Source organism: Chinchilla lanigera, unplaced genomic scaffold, assembly GCF_000276665.1.
Source record: "Chinchilla lanigera isolate Chin_1 unplaced genomic scaffold, ChiLan1.0 scaffold00007, whole genome shotgun sequence".
Classification (NCBI taxonomy): domain Eukaryota; kingdom Metazoa; phylum Chordata; class Mammalia; order Rodentia; family Chinchillidae; genus Chinchilla; species Chinchilla lanigera.
This window is the reverse complement of record NW_004955408.1, coordinates 17431372-17450278: the sequence shown is the minus strand read 5'-3', so window position 1 is coordinate 17450278 and position 18907 is coordinate 17431372.

Below are 18907 nucleotides of genomic sequence, written 5' to 3'. Positions count from 1 at the left end.
ATCCTATCCTTTTAAACTAAACTTCAGTACCAATGGCTAGTTACTGCCCCCAGAAAAGCTATAATTTGGCTTCAGATCATCATACAATGCTTATGATGGTTTAAAAAATAAAAACAAGACCTCTCTACTAAACAATAAGCTACAGGTACCCTTTGTGCTACATTCTAATCTAATAGAGTACCCATGACTTAATACTTATTAATATCCATATCATCATTTTAATATACTACTTTATCTTTCCAGAAGAGTGCAGAGTACAGAAACAGCCATATTTTACAAGCCAATTTTAAATGCCTTTTAATGATGATTCACAGCATTCTAATACAGATTTCTCATCAATATAGTCAACCAGTAGGCAGGCACTAAGCTGCAAATCATTTCTTGGGTGGTGTTACAGAATCCAAATGTACTACAAGCATAATTTAGAGAACTGAGTTAAGATCTTCCTTAGGGGTGCAGGGGTATACACTGACTTCTGAAAACTAGGATTGTCAGTTGTATGAGACATGTATCTGAGCATCCTTGATGAGAAAATGTGCCTGTTCATCTATCACAAATGAAGAAGAGAAAGTAGACATTTCTTCAGTTCGAGCATTGCAACCTCTTTCTCATACTCATAAAATAACGATAAGTTGAACATCTGTCTGAGTTTCTTCCATTTATAAATTGTTTGATTATTTAAGTCTTTTTCTCCCTAGTAAGTGTTAGTCAGAATTCCTGCTGGTGGTGCTTAGAGTTGTTACCATGGAATTCATAAAACATTTTAAAGATGTAGCTGAGATAAAGAGGGACACCTGTGGGTGAGTTCTTTACATTATCATTAGCATAAACCCTTATAGGCCAATGCCTGCAACATTGTGATAAACTGTTGGAAGTAGAAATGCTTGATACAAAACATGGTGGGAAGACTTAAATTGTTCTGGGTCTTTAGCATATTTTCACACTGGCATTAAGAATGTTAGAAATAATTTAATCACTGCCTGATTATAGTGATGTTGGGAGTAATGAAATCCTTGCCTTATTACATATGGATGGACTCATTCAGAGCCTCATTATTTATTTGGCAAGCATTAAGCATCAAATCAATTTAGTCAGATACTTGAAAATGGGAAATTCAAGATGAAAGTTAAAATGAAGATTAAGAGGTAAAATTAAAACTATTTATTTCTAGCAGGCATAGAGCAATTTTCTTCATAAGCTATCCATTCCAAGAGGGTTTAAAAGGGGAAGAAGGCAAATAGTGGAATTTATCATGAAAAAGAGAAGTTAAAATGAATTTTTAAAAATGAAGTATTGGCAAAGCATCCCCTACTTACATTCACCTGAGTCAAACGACATAGGAAGAAGAGGGTGATAACTTTGATTTGCAGCTAGGGAATATACTCTTTGCTTTTATGCAACTGACTATTATTGGAATGATTTCCATTTCCAGCTAAATAGATACGGAAAGGAGGAAAGTGCAAGTTAATCATGTGGGAATTTGTAATTTTGTATTGTGTATGAAGATGTACCGGCACTAGGATGCAGTAAATGTGAGTGATATTTTGGTTTGGGATTTAAAGTGGTGGCTGCACCAGTGGCTATATATTTTCATATTGCAATGCAGATAGCAAAGTATTCCACCCGCACTAAATTAAACCTGTAGATAATGCCACTGTAAGCAACTATCTAGCTCTTCCTTGCAAGGAAATTTGCTAATGCATTGATCTGTGACCATAATTACTGAGCTGGGACACAAGAAGCTGATCAAGCTCCTTGCAAAAGTGTTAATAAAAATCACAAGGAGACCTTGTGAAAAAAAAATATTCCTTTTGAGAATAGAGGTAATTAGAAGTAGCATCAAATGTATTTCAAGAAAGTACCTGAATTTGTTACCTGGGCTTTTACACACGAGATAGAAATACCTGTGCTGTAATACAGAACCAGGAACAGATGGGTGAAGCTGCGCTTCATTCTAATCTTTCTGGACAAGGTAAGAAGTCATATATTTTGACAGAAAGTTACAAGAATATTTTCTTAATGGTCAAATATTAACTGCAAAAGGCAAGAGCCATGTGTATGAATGAAAAGGGTACTGTTTACCTCCCAAACAGAAGTCACATGTATTTTATATTTAGAAAATAATATAAGAGAAAATAAAGAGACAGATCTTTTGTAAAAGGGAAAGAGATTAAGAAATGGAAGGCAAATGAAATGACAAAAAAGAATTAAGATGTGCTATAGACAGGTACCAATTCCCCACAATGAATGTAATCATTATGTACTGTAGACATGTACCAATAAAACTAAAAACTAAAAAAATGACCATATCACAACTATTGTAATTTTAAAAAGAAAATGAAAGAAAACTAAAGCAGAAAGAAAAAGCAAAGCAGAAAAAGTCCATTATTACTGGACCAAGCACTTAGTTAGAAGCTTCATATAAATCCATTTATGTGGTCCTGTGAAGAGCCCTCAGGATAAGGAAGATCAAATTGAGTAAATAAGGAAGCAGAGTAGGCAGATCATACCATTGTTACTGGTTGTATTTGTTGGATATAATTGGCCTGGACTTAAAATCAGCTATGTCATTCCAAAGCCTATGGTTTTAGAAATTGTATCAGTGGTTGGCTCATGAGGTGTCATCAATTAAAACTCACCACTTTTCCCCAAAATATCACCCAACTGCACAAGCTCTGTTCTGGCTTTTGTTTTCTTTCTGTCAGCCAGCTGGAGGCTGATACTGAAGACCTGAGGTCAAACAGTTTCTGTGAAGTGACCCCAAATTCAATAAATAGTCACTTAATCTGCTGAAGTAGTGAAAGTGACTTTAGTCTCAGTCAAAAGCGGATCAATGTATCCCCATTGGAATTTTTTAATGCTTTGATTTTACTAGTCAGCTCACTAGAGAAGCAAAAGGAGGGTAAAAGAAAATTCTTTAAAACTCTTTTGCTTTATTTGTATTTTCCTGAAAATCCTTTGTAGAAATAGACAATATTAATGTAAATAATAATAATAAACACTAATAATCTCCCTCCACTTACCTCTAGGTGATACCACTGCATCAGCCTTGCCAGTCACTCTGCAGTTTTCAGGAAAAGATCTGTTGATTCCATAACCAACTCATCGGTACTAGGTTGTACTATTCTTTGTATCATATAAATTTTGCTCTATTTATACCCTGACTAATAACAGACTGTTGCCAAAGTATAATTGAAAATATATGGTAGTCAGTATATTACAAATGTTCTTTTTTATTTTAATAGTGCATGTTTGAAGTACATAATGTTTACATCCACCTTAGGGAGCAGGTACGTGTCTCAATTATAATGTCTTAATTCTTTTTATTCCTTCTTCCCTCTACACCTAGGTCCCTCCTTCTGTCTGTAGATCTCTTTTACTTCTTTTCATAATTATTGCTATTATGTTTTTAGTTCCTGTTTGCAAGATGCAAGATTACATTCACTGGGAGTAGTTGGTACATATACATGATACAAATGCTATGTTCACCTCCACACCCTCTGTCACAAATGTTTTTTGTAGAAGTCAACTCATAACTCAGTGTCATTGTGAATAATCATTTCATAAAATTTTATGAATCATTTTATAAGATTTACAGTTCCTTTAAAGAACATGTAACTATCTGGTATTTCAGCAACTCACAATTAGTGTGAATAAGATGAAAATTTGCTGGTTAATGTAATAAAGATTTGTTGTCCTCTGTCATTGTTGTAAACAAGTCAATTTTTTAAAAAATGAAGAATCTTTGAAAATGAGAAACAGACCTTTTTAATATCCATGGACCTTAACTGCAATGAGAGCAAATAGTGTTACTGACACTCTGGAGGAGAAAAATGGAATGTGGGACCTCTCAAATATCACATACAATGTGATAACTGTGGGAGAAAATCCTATAGGACACAGAGGTTAAAGTGAGTATCAAGGACTATGAGCAGGGGACCCTAGTAAAGAGACTTTAAAAAGGCTCAATACTGCCCATTACAAACTCTTTAGGTTTGAATTACAAAAAGTGGGAAGAGCTGCTAGAAATTTTACAATGTTTAAATAGTGTCCTGTAAAGAATTGAATGCAAGTGAAGTTAAGGAAGCAAAGGAGAGGATGTGCTGAAACCAATAAATAGTTTAAGAACTATTTAAAGAATGTTCAAGAAAGAGAAGAAAACGAGGAAGAGGTCACTTTGAAGTAGGTAAAAAGGGAAATAAACATTCATAAAAATTGGCATGAGGCGAGCTGCTAGAGTAGAATGAAAGAACAAAGAAAAAGTACAGCAGATATTCCACTGCCAAACAATTGTGAAAAAATTAGAAAGATTCACGTTTCCATTTTCTTAATTTGGCTTTTTTATGTGAATTGTTTTCTTCTCCTCATTTTGAGGTATTTCAGTCAGTCATCTTATTAACAGATATAAAAATTGTTCATGGAGAATGCTCAGTTCGGTTTTGATAGGGTCTATTACTTGGAACGGGGATTGTGTTTCCTGCCATGAAAATAAGTTCTGTATATATCACAGCTTCACTCCATCTACTCAGTTAAGTGATAGCAACATTTTTTTACAATTATAGAACAACTTATATGAGATATAGATATGTACATACATATATGCAAAATTGAATTCTCACTATTAAATGCCTATAGTTGTGGGTTACCCATACTGTGAAGCAGAGAGAAACATGAAAAGAACAAAATTGTATTGACATCTTATATAAAAATACCATATCTATCTATAGAATTATTTCAGAACAGTATGTCAACACCAACCTCAGAGTGCCATATCATTTCTACATTTATGTAAACTAGCAGAGGATGTATGAAAGTCAGCCCTTTGTCCCTCCCTGGTTATATACACTGGTGGAGGAGAATGTTCCACTGAGTAAATCCAATTAATATAAAGCATAATACCATTTCTCATACCCTAAAATATCTCCTATCTTGACCTCAATTACTCTTTCATTTATTGTTCCATTTCTCTATTCTTTCTTACAAAAACCTCCTTAAAATCTGTCTTCAATTCCTTTTTTGCACTCCTCTTTTCCACTGTGTAATTATGAAATAAAATACACCTATGTATAAATTTTGCACAAATTATTAAATAAACCTTAAACAATTCTTGTGAAGTTGACATGTAAACAACTTTATAAACATCATCTGGTTTAAGAAACAAAATTTTCCTGATATCCCAAAATCTTCTGCATGCCTTTCCTTCTACTCTCCCTCTTATAGATAATCAGTATCTTAATGCTATTTATCACCTTATATTTTAATAGTCTATATAATTGTACTTCTTTAAACAATTTATTTTTAATTTTTCCTAGTTTTGTGTTAAAATACACTGATGTTCGAATATACAACATTCATTATAATTTAAGATTTACGCAACAATATTATAAGTAATGTTTTCATTTTGGTTGCTTTTTTATTTAAAATTTCATAATTTATGATGCTTGTTGACTACAGATAACTATTTGGATTATTTACCTTGCTTCTTCAGTACAAACAACAATAAGTGAAATTGTTGTCCAAAGCACCAGAAACAGGTCTGTGTTGGGTGCATGACTTTCCTTGCCCCAACACGAGCAAGCAGGCCCACGCTGGATACAGAGCAAAGCTCTTTCCCATCTCAAGGATTCACACATCCACTAACTCTAAAGCAGCTCTCCATTTTGGTCCTCCTTGGCACAGGGAAGCGGAAGTGAGGAGTAACTTACCCACTTGAACCTCAACCAGGACAGAAGAAGGGAGCAACCAACTAAATTCCCTGACTGTTGACATTAAGCCCCACAGTCCACTTGAACCCCATGACCGACATTCAGCACAGGCCAGAGCACTGGTGTCATTTCCTGTCTCCTGTGTCTCCCAGTGGGAGCCAGGAGATGCTCACAGTTTTGGGCAAACAGACAGAGAGGCTTCTGATGCATGGAGAGACCCTCAAAATTGCAAGGCCTTAAAAGTAGGTAGAAAAATTGTAACTCACTGGATCTAAAGAGTGTAGGTCTTAGAAAGAAACCACTCTTTCAAAAATACTTGAATTCATTCTTTGACTCAACTTTTTAAAAAATTGTTTTTATTTTTCTTTCATTCAGCTTCTTAGGGGGCAGTTTCAGGATTTTTTCCTGTCTTTTTTCTGTTTTAGTTTCTTTTCTCTCTTTTTCTCTTTTTCAATGTCATTTTTTTTCTCTTCTTATTTATATTCCTCTTACTTTCTATTTTTACAGTTTAATTTTTTCTTTTTTCCTCACTTGTTCAGGTCTGTGATTGTTCTGAAACATTATTAATTTCATTTTGCTCCTCAATAGGATTCCCCTATTACACTTTCTTTTATTTTTAAATTTTTGATTTTTTCATTCTCTAGGCCCTTATCCAAGTCAACCACCCAGAGGACCACTGAAAATCAGACATTAACTAAAGCAGTCCCCGTACTGGAATCAAAGCTTTCTGCTACAATCAACACTCAAACTCAACACAAACAAGATGAAAAGATAAGCTAATAAACTGACTCCCAAAACTCCAAACTCCCCCAAAATTGATCCATGGGACATTAAAGGAGAGGGTTCCAAAATAGACAAATTATTCCAAATAGTATCAGGGGAAATAACAAAATAATAAAGCACTTGGAAAGCTACAGAAGATATAAGCAAACAGACAATGTGACAAATAAAACAATCAACAAATCTACAGAAGACACCAATTAAAAAGCTAGCTGAGCTAAACAAAATGTTGGAAAACATGAATATCAAGGGTAGAAAAGAATTATATTCCAGAAAAAGGTTCCAAATAGAAATTCAGGGGATTAAAACTATCAAAAGTATAGGCAGCAGAAGAGACCAATGTGAGGACATAATATCAGAACTAGAAAATAGGGCTCTCGTTGGTAACCAACTAATGAGAGATATCTTAAACACAATATGAAAATATGAAAAAGGATCCAACTGTGCTTAGGCAATTCAAAGAAGACTAATCTAAGATTAATTGGAATTAGGGAAAAAAATAAGAGGTCTACAAATGCCATAAAAACTGTTTACTGAAATAATCATAGAAAACATACCAAATACAAGAAATGAATTTGACCTACAGATAGAAGAAACACATAATATCAAATAGCAATGATCAGAAAAGAACCTCTCCATGACACATCATAGTGAAAATCCCATAAGTCTAACTCAAGCAAAGAATCTTAAAAAGGGTTAGAAAAAGACAACAAATCATTTATTAAAGAGAATCTGTTGGAAATACAGGAGACATCTCAACACAAACCTTAAAAGCCTGAGAGAACTTGAAGTGTTTCAAGCCCTAAAAGAAAACAATATCCAACACACATAAAACTATATATTATATCCTGCAATTCTCAAAACAATTTTCAAAGATATCCTAGAAAGAAACAATACAGGTAACAATGATAAAATCTGGTGGAATGAACACACCACATAGGGTGAGCAGTTAAATAGAAAAGAAAGATAGGAAATCAGCAACTGGAAAGGAAATGACAGGAATAAGTCAATACCTGTCAATAATAGCTCTCAATGTGAATGGACTCAATTCCCCAATCCAAAAATACAAACTGGCAGAATAAATCAATAAACAAGATTCAATAGTATGCTGTATACAAGAAACACATTTATCTATAAAACAATTTGTAGACTAAAAATCAAATGATGAAAAACAATATTCCATATAAAAGGACCCCCCATAAAGCAGGTGGAGCTATCATATATTCAAAGTGTACTTCAAAATAGAACTTATCAAAACAGACAAAGAAAGTCACTATATATTGGTTAAAAGAACAATCCAACAGAAAGAAACTACAATTATTAACATATATGCTCTGGAAAATGGTGCACCAGCTTCATAAAACAAATGGTACTGGACACAAAAGACTAGAAAGCATAAACAATTAAAATTGGGGATACCTCAGTACTGCCTTCTATTTCTTTGCTGAAATAAACTGTCAGTGAGTCCTTGATTGATCATTATTGCATGTCTCTATCTGTTTTCATGAGAACCCACTTTGAAGATATCAGTATGTAATACAACAAGCATTGTTAATCTCCTACCACTTTGTTGGTAACTCTGTATTGTCTGTACTGTTCTTTTGCTATTTTGTAAAAGGTTGTCTGTCTGTTAACATTTTCCTCCTTTTATTTTTAAAATAAAAAAAATAAAATTGAGGATACCAATATACCAGTATTACTAACAAACAGATGAATTAGACAAAAACTGACAAGGAAATATCAGAGTTAAAATGAAGTTTTGAACAAATGGACTTAACAGATATACCAAAGGTATTCTACCGAAGAGCAGAATGCACATTCTTCTCAGAAGATAGAAATGTCTCTAAAATAGACCACACACTAGCCTTCTGTGGTGGACTGACAACTGGTGGTCAACTTGTAACACCCAGCTGATCTGCACTAGTGTGGTGTTGGGTGTGGTATGCCCAAATGAGGATTGTTGCCGGTAGCATAAAAAGCTGTTAGAAGCCTTGGGAGCTGGTAGAAGCTGTTGGGTGCTGTTAGAAGCTGCAAGGAGCTGTTAGTTCTCTTGGAGGAGCTCGTCCTGCTGGCTTTCTGAATGAATTCAGCTGTTCTTGTCACCTAAGAAGCTTAAGACCTACTTTGTTGTTTCTGACAATGGTTGTGGTTCACTGTGGGGGAACTCTGGTCCTCACTTTGGGCATTGCTTCCTGCCACCAGAGGGGAAGATGGTGCACTGCTCAGTCTGCTGGAGAAACTTGTCACGTTAGATTTCCTGATGGGCACTCAGCTTTCCTCACCATCAAAGGAGCTCAGGACCTCACTGTTTTTGAGGATGGCTGTGGTACTTTTTGGAGGAGCTCCGATTCTTATGATAGGCATTGCTTCCTAGCTCTTTTCCGATCCCTCAGCCTGCTAGCACAGATCCTTCGTCCCACTGGCACAGACTTTACAGCTTCCACCACTAAGCTTTCGGCTTTTCCCGTTCAGATCCATGAAACAGGCCTGCATGAGACAGTGTCATGGGCTCTTGGCCTCTAGTTGGACTCACAGAGGGCACTGTTATGGGTTATAGGTCTTCAGCTGGACTCATGTAGGACATTACCATGGGATCCAGGTCCTCAACTGGATTCTTTGGTCTTTAGTGTATGGACAGGTTTCCTGCATTCTCTTTCTGTGTATGATTCTTTAGGTGACTATTATCAATAAGCTTATAATTAAGTGTCCTGCATTGCATTGTTCCCCTTGCAAAACCCCAAAGTACAACACCATCATAAGTAAATGTAAAAGAATTCCTATTTTACCATACATATCATCAATTCATAGTACAATGAACTAAAAATCAAATTATGTCTTTTCATCAATAGCAATCCTTATAGTGTAGTTTATGCATCTTTTCCTTTGTGATTAGTGCATTTTGTTATTGTTTAAGAATTTCCTGTAGTCTGGGAGTCATGAACATATCACTATATTATCATCTAATATTTCATTGTTTTGATTTGCACAGTTATGTTTACAATTCACCTTGAGTAAATTTTTCTGTATGTTACAAGGCTTGGAATAATATCTTTGTTGTCAAATGCACTTCACAAACACATGACTCTATACCTAACTTTCTATTCCGTCTTATTTCTGGGGATTTAGATCAGTAGCACAAGGTCTGCCTGGCAAGCATGAGGTCATGAGTTTGATTTCTGGTACCAAAGAAAATCTATTCTCTTATTAATATATTCATCTACATTTAATTAATGATTAATCGTCATATCTTTACATTAAGAGTTTATGTCAAAAAAGCAAGTTATCATGCTTTTTAAAATTTTTTGTTAACCTTACAGTTTACCAGATTTTAAAATATGTACAGATAAAAAATATTAGTATATCAAACTACAATCTGCTCATTAATGCTTTCAATAATTTTCAACATACTACAAGCTACATTTTATGTATGTAATACTATATGATTTGCATTTCCATACCCAAAATAAGATCTACTTAAAGAAAATCTCCCATGTACATATCGTATTACCTGGCCTGTATTCAGAAAAATATTCATTTTTATCATAAACATGCTACCAGCACTGAATAAACAAAGACATAGAATAATCAGTAATCCCTAAAATTATTATTCACATTTCTCTAGTTATGTAGATTTAGATTTTTTAATATATGTGGGCATTTTTATATATGTACTTTACATATCAATTGGTTAATGTATATATTTTGCATATATACATCTTCACATGCAAATAGTTTCAAGAATATATGTGCATCTATATGTACAAAAATTTTGAACAGGTTTTAGGAATTACTCTTAATTACTGTATGACTTTACTAATAATATATATATGTATACATATTATGTATATGGTCCTATCATTTTATGTGTATATAAATGTGTGTGTACATATTTCTATATATTTGCATGTTTTTATTAGTCAAAATACAAATAAAGTCTACACATTATACTTGGCTGATATATTTACAATGCTGTTTAAGTTAATATTCAATCTGTTTTTAATTTTAGTATACTTTTGCTTTTGTAGGCAAGTAACAAAAATGTTAATAATACTCTCTGTTTTCTCATCCTATTTCCCTTTTTGTTGCTATGTTGCATCACTAAAGAACATTTTTCATAATTAATGAACAAACGCTGACACACTATTATTATTACAAGGGTAGAGTTTATTCCTATTTCCTTGTTTTTAGTTACTGGCCCTTTTTCTCAGAATCAAATCTGGGATATTGTATTATTTCTGTTATCATTATTAATATTATTTTTACTGTCACTTTATCATTTTTCCTTACAATTCTCTATATAACGGTTTATCAAACATAGCATGTTTTTGATATCCTTAACAATTTTGATAAGTGCTAATCAGCCATTTCGTAGAAAATTCCTTCAACTTCATGGTTAGACAGGAATACAGATTTTGAGAGCCTGACTGCAGAAATAATACATCATTCACATTCATCATAGCAAAGTCCATGCTATTAACACGACTTGTCACTGCTGAATCTAATCTTGACCACCTGGCATAAATAGAGTTTGATGGGTTCTCCATCTCTTCCTGCTTTCCACATTTTACTTCTTCAAAAGAAATCATTGTCTGTATCCCAAACTTAGGGTGTTGGTATTTATTTCCACCTTGAGGCAGGGTATCTAAATAAACTATGTGGTGTTTTTCAATATGAAAAATTTGCCGACTCTCTTCATATCTTCTTTATTCAATCATTTAGTTTTGTCAATATGAACTTGTGGGTTATAAATGAATATATGGTTATGTATTTAGTTTCTGAGCAAAGTATTCTATATTTGGTCATCAGATTTTTAGTTGCCTCCTGAGCATTACTTGTCACTCAGACCTGATACCTGACATGCACAACTTAAAGTGGAAAAGCTTTATTTTTGCTCTAGGTTTCTGAGAGTTCACTCCATGATTGGCTGGCTCCAGGACAAGAATCACAAGGAAAAAGGCTAGGCAGAAGAAAGAAACCCATGGTAGCAAGGAAAGAGAGAGAGCTAGAGAGAGAGAGACAGAGATGGAGACAGCAACAGAGACTCAGATGCAGAGACAGAAATAAACTGTGTAGGAATAATAGGAATATCCCTTTCCAGGTCATGTCACCAGTGACACACCTCCTCCAAGCAGCCCCCATCACCTGACAGTACGTTCAAACTACTAACTAGATCAGTAGACTAATCCACCGCTAAGCAACTATACTCAGCCAATCAGCTTCCAAAAGCCTCACTTCTGAGTACATGAAACTTTTAATGGACATTTGGATCCAAACCATAACAGCTCCTGTATTCCTTGTGACATGCCTCCATCACTGTGCTTTGAGCACTTCCTGCTTTCTAATATTACAGGATGTTTTGTGCTTGTTATAATGTAGAAATAGAATTTCCTTGAAGTCTCATGTGTTCAGAGGTGGGGCTTTCAGAAGCTGACAAGATGTGTATAGATACTTAGCAGTGAAGTGAGCCATTTATGAGCTCATAGTTAAATGCATTGTTAAGAGATGGGGCTTAGTTGGGAGAGGAATGTCACCGAGGGGCCTGTCTTTGTAGGCTAGGCCTCTCTTCCATGCTTGCCCCTTCTCTCTGCTTCCTGGCTGCAATGATGTAAGGAGCTTTCCTATACCATGCACTTCCTCCAAGATGAGAGCCAGCTGACTATGGACTGAATACCCTGATTGCTGAGAAAGTTTAAACACCTTGTCCTCTCAATTGTGTATGCTGGGTACTGTGTTTCAGCAACAGAAAAGCTGGGTAATAAAATGTTCATCTTAAGTATTTACTTCCCTACTTCTCTTTTATTGGAGTATGGTATTAGAAATGAAGAACTAGGACCTAGGTGTTTTCACTGTGAGTGAAATGTTGCTCCTTCTTGTTAACTCTCAGCAGACAGATCTGGGAAATATATGTGTATATACTAATTTGTGCACACACACTCACATGCAAACACATGTAAACACAGACAAACACACATGTACACACACACTGTTTGGCATTTCTCCCTGTCACTTTTCACTCCCATAATTACACACCTGGATCCTGCAGTCTACCATACATTTAATATCTCTCCAATTCCAGAATACATGGGCATTTCTTTCCTTTTTCTTTAACTTTTTTTTTTTTTTTTTTTTTGGTTTTTCTCTGGTACCGGGAACCGAACTCATGACCTTGCGCTTGCCAGGCAGGCGCTTTTGCCACTGAGCTAAATCCCCAGCCCCTCTTTAACTTTAAAGATAAAAGAATGAAAACATATTAACAAACACACATACATTTAGAAAATAACACAAAAATAACACAAGCAATACAGAATATCAGACAAGATGATAGAAGTATCCAATTTGAGAATATCAATATGTAATACATGAGCATTTTTTATCAGAGTGTTAATCCATACCTACAAAGAAACAATTTTACAAATTAGAGTATAGTTTTATATGTATTTCCTTGTCATTTGTCTTTTAGCATCCATTAATTTTTCTAATGCTGTTTTTTAGTATCTTTTTTCTTCCAACTCATCAGTGAAGTTATATATAATAGTTAATTCTGTGTCAACTTGACTGGGTCATTGAGTGTCGAGACATTATTTGGTAAAAAATAAATTTGGGTGTGTCTGTGAGGTTTTTTTTTTTTTTTCACTGAACTTACTGTCTTGGTTACTTTTCTCTCATTGCTGAGACAAAATACCTGACACCCAAAATTAAGGAAGGAAAAGTTTATTTAGTTCACAGTTTGTGGGGGTTTCTGTCTGTGCTTGATTGTCTCCAGGGCAGGGTGGCACATGGCAGAGGGCAACAGTTCATGGCAGCGATAGCAAAGCAACAAGAACAAAAAAGGGAAATGGCAGCAGCAAGCAGCCTCTTTCCCTCCCTTATACTGTATGCAAACTACCAGCCCCAGAGGCAGGTGTAGCACTCACATTTGTAATCCCAGCATTGGGCTATGAATCAGTCAAAAATCTAGAAGCTTGCCCCATGACCGCATGAGGATTTGGGAGGACATGCAGACCAAACCATAACACACATCCACTGGTTTCTAGTATAAGAAATCCTAACATTGTTGTAGTCAGGGTTTACAAGTGGATAGATTTAATACAGGACACATAATTTATAGGATTATATTGTAATATTCACCCAAAATGTCAAATGCAAGAGATCTGTAGATGCACTAGAGACACAAAGAGCCCAGCTGAGGGCTTGGATCCCACAGCAATGTCCTGTACAAGTCCAGCTGAAGACCTAGAGACCATGACCATGTCTCATGAATTTTTTTTTTTTAAAAATGTGTCTAATTCTGTATGGTGGAGTTTTCACTATATTGTGGGATTTTGCGGTGACCATGTTTTTTTTTTTTTTTTGTATGGGAATCAAACTCAGGACCTTGTGATTACCAGGCAGGCACTTATGCCAATATATCCTTGGCCCTCTCATGCAATTCTGTATCAAGAATCTGCACTGGGAAGGCCTAAAGGTCATGGTGGAAACGAGAAAGTCTGTACCTGTGGGATGAAGGATCTGTGCCAGTAGGCTAAAGGATCTGCACTGGAGCTAGGAATCAACTTTCAAGGTAAGAACCAGAGCTCCCTCACAAAAAACCACAGCCATCCTTAGTGACAGTGAGGACCTGTGCTCCTGTGATGATAACAGCTGAGTTCATATCTGAAAAGCCAGTGTGACATGTTTCTCCAGGAAAATCAACAGCACACCATCTTCCCCTCCATTTCTCCTTCTATACTGTTGGTAACAATCTTCAGGTGGCATTTTATTTCTGTTATAGCCATAAAATCATGGACTTTGTTATTCACAGGAGAATTAATCTTTTTGTTCTATTCAGGACTTCAATTGATTGGATGAAGCTCACACATTAGGGAGAGAAATGCACTTTATTTATTCTATTAATTAAAATGTTAAATTCATCCAGAAAAAAACCCAGGTGTACCTAAAATGATGTCATAAACAGGGTTCCCTCCATTCCTCAATGTATTACCTTTAAACTGATGTTTCTTTTTGCCTTTGGACTCAATCTCCAACATCATGTGCCTTTCCTGAGTCTGAAGCCTGTCATCCTTCACCCTGGGGGCCCATGCTTGGATGCATGGATGGATGGATGGAAAGATAGATATTTTTAATGTTTCAAAAATTGATTAGGCATAAAAGTGGGGTTGAAAAATCATAGTTGTTATTTTCATAACATTTTCTTGTGTGAAGTAATGACAGCCAGGAATATAAAGCAGATATCTTCTAAAGCACTGAAAGACTGAACACGAAAAAGAGAAAAGAATATGACATATGTAAGTAAATATATAGAATATGACAGGGATATTTATTATAAATCAAAGATAAAGCCTTAAAGCTCCCACTAACATATAATAAATCAACAGGAAAATTACAGTTGAAGCATACAACTAATCTTAGAGTCAGAAAAAGAAAAGTAAAATAGGAGAAATAATATAAAATAAAAATTAAGCCGGTAGATTACATTCAACATTAGTGCAATTTATATTAAATGACAGTGGTTCAAACCCAGTAATTAATTGGGAGATATTGTCAGATTATATAAAGCAGCAAAGCCCAACTATATGTTGTCTAAAAGAAATATTTCCAGAATGTATATAACTAATTAAAACCTCTATTTTGACCATGTAAAACATCCTTAAAACATTATGGGTAAGTGGCAAATGACTTGATTTAAAAAGTAGGAAAAATTTTTGAGACCTGTCACCAAAACAGATAAGATCCTTGAACACATAAAAACATGTTCACCATCATTAGTTGAAGGTAGCACTGACTAAAGTTAACACTACTGATATCACCAAGTATCAGGGATGACAGAAAACAGCCAGAATTCACTCGATGTATGGATACAAAAAAGTAAGCTGCTTTGTGAGTAGTTTCTTATAAAGCAGATCAATATTTAATATATGATAATGGATGTCTACCTGCTGATCTCTGTGTTGATATTCACAGCAATTTTATTCATTTTAACCCCAAATTGGGAAAAAAGTCCATCAATTAATGAGTACATTAGACATCAATATATTTGAAAACTATCTAGGAATAAAAGGAAACAAACTATTACTTGTACATGCACTGGTATGTATGAAACTTCATGTACAATAGTAAATTAAAGAAAGCAAGCACCAAAGACTATGCACAGTATAATTCCATTTATATAATATATATTAATAGAAGTAATTATGTATGTTATATATTTAATTATATATCCTATTTTATGAGATAGAATTTATGTGAATTTCAGAATAAAAGTCAACATGACAATGAATGGAAATTTTAATGAAAAGGAACAGACTTTGGGGATAATGGAAAATTCATGTCTCATATTTACAGTTTCATTACATGGCAGCAATCATTTGTCAAAAGCCATTAAACATATTGGTGTAGTTGTATGCAGATTAGGGCTCAATAAATATTTAAAAATGAATACATTTTCGCCTATACTCCAAGAAACTCTATCTAATGAGAGACACTCTGTAAGTAACTTTAATATCATGTGATCAGTACTATATTAAAAGTATGTAACATGTACCATTTATTCATTCAGTTGGTAGCTATGGGACAGGGACTGTACTAAACACTGCAATGACAATTGTTCTTACACACTTTAAAGCCTGGGAAACACAGAACTGGAAACAACTAATATAAAACACCTCTAGAGGTGATTTCTGACCAGAGTCTCAGTGGAGAAGTTAAACAGACAGAGAGAAAAGCATGTACAAAAGAATTTGAAGTATGAAATTTTATAGCGTGTCATGAACATAGAAAAAAATTTGTGTGGCTTTTCCTAATCATCTATATTATATTCTCTCTGAAATTCTGAAATAGTGAATTTACATAAGCTATATGTTAATATGATTACCATCTCGGTTCACATTTTTTTGCTTTTGGATTCATCTTCTCCATAACTCCTGAAATGTTATGGGAAAAGGGTTGAGTTCAGGTTTTATGAGATAAAAGGCATTTTTCAAGGGTGAAATTTACCAGTAGTGGGGGATTTATGATTTCAAAAGGTGGAATAACTCCAAATTGTCATTAACTTCTATCAACTCAAAGACAGTGTCTGTTTTTGTCACCACTCTATATTCTAGTGTCTGGGACATGGAAAATGCACAACTGATTTTTGTTGTTGAATGACTATGGAATCATGATCTTGCTCTTGTTGTTCAGTGGATATAGAGTCATGTCCCGACAACTTATTCATGACAGGCAGGACAGTGACGCCCTCCCCAACCACTGTGAATTATCCTGTTATGGATAAGTTAGAATAAACAGACTAGTAGGATCATAACACTGCATTAAATTTATAGACCTAGGACAGTTTAAAGCACAGGGAAGAATCAGAAATATTTATACAATCAAGAAATCTGAATATTTTTATGCATGCCCAGGCACATTGCACAGACTCTATTTTCTCACATATCTGGAAGGTTACTATAAATCTGAAGTAGTCTAGCTTTTGTTACCGTCAGAGACATGTTGAACTGACAAACCATGGATACTTAGCCTGCAACCTGCCTGAAATTGCTGTTACAGCTGTTAAATGCCTTGTAATCCAAATTGAGTGACAGTAAATGTTTATTTCAACCCTTCCCAATTCAACAATTGAGATTCTGTTCTGTGGTATCTATTGTATAGTGCCTTGTTTTATCAAAAGAGAATGAAATGGGGTTCAGCATAATTGCATGAGAGATGATGGGCTGGATTCACGAGTAATTCGGGAGCTGGCGAATCAGTCCAGCTCATTTCTGGCATTTTGTCACTGGCTTTTCTATCTGTGTTTATCTTTTTTTCCCTTTCCATTATATAGGGCAGAATCTTTTCCCTTGAAGTGAAGAAAATACAACAGCAAATTACAGATTGCTTCTGCCTACAGCTGACACAGTTTTTCTGACCAATGAATTATAATATTAATAAATTGGCTATTATTGCTAGACAGCAAAAGAAACCCAGACAACTAGATTTAATCACAGTTTTCCCTAAATGTATTGTGTAAAGTCACCTTCAGGACAATATGCTATTTTTTAAATTTGTTTTCAATTAATTCATAACCAGAAACATGAATAATAAAAAATTTCCACTGGAATTAACAAAACCAAATGCTTACTTTACAATGTTAAAAGGCATTTCTGTGGGTAGAGCTCTGAGCTATAAGCTAAGAGGTCTGCTTTGTTTGCCTTGCTAAGCCACTATCTCATCCTGGGAATTTGGATAACACCCTTGAATAGTGTGTATTTCATTTTCCTTATCTGTCTAATAGCAGTGATATTTTACATACCCCTCCACAGTTTTCTCTGAAAATCAAGCTTCACAATATATGAGAAAATACTTAAGAAAGTATTGTACAGTGTACAAATACTTGTTATCATCCAGTTCTTTTGTGTACACGCAGCACCATGCTCTATCTCACACTGAAGTTACTCAGGCAGACAGATTCACCGGGGCTAGTCAACCTCCTTTGATAACCACGTAAAAATTCCATTATGATCCTCCAAAGAGCCAAAAACAGCACACATATTTTTTGTCTTCCCCACATGCTAAATAACTCCAGGTCCTAACAGAGGAAAAGCTGGTTAAATTTTAAGTTCTTTCATTGAGACAAACAAAATACGTGACTCAAGACATATATTAAATATTGACTATACTGCTATCTTGTACCCTTACAGAGTTTAGAGTCTAGTTTATACACATATATAGACAAGTTGAAATTTTATGTTGCCCTGAATATCATCCAAATGTAAACTGTTCAATTCAGAAGTCCCATAGCCACATCTTCCAATCATTTGTGTTCTGTCTCCAGCTATAGCACTTACACATCCTCTGCTTGGCCTCAGAGATTTCTGTCCCTTTGGCTTGTTTACATCTCCTCTTTTGTCAGCTCCATATAACATGTTCCTTCTTCTTCCCAACCAGCTTAGAAGTAACAGCAAGCACTTAGACTCTCCTTCCAAATATTTTCCACTTGTATGTACTGGGATGTTTCCAGTGATTCTATGTGTCAGAATTCTTCAGAAAATATGGCCTGGGTAAATGGAGGACATGAAAACAAATTAGAATTATTGCAAACAACTGGTGTACATATGTCAGCTTTCTCTTACTATAACAAAACAATTGAGATAATTAACTTACAAAAAACAATGGTTATCTTTGCTCATAGTTTTGGAGATTTCAGTCTAAGGTATGTAGCCCATTACATCAGGCCTTTAAACAGGCAACATGTTATGGTAGGAATGTGTGTTAGAATTAAATATAAATTGCATGAACTGGGCTTCAAAAAGAAACAAGAAAAAGGAAAGGCACTGGTCCCAAAATCATTTTCAAGGGCATCGTCCTTAGGGTGAGGACTTGGGTTCAATACCCAGCACTGCAGAAAGAAAGAAAGGAAGGAAAGAAGAGAGAGAGAGAGAGAGAGA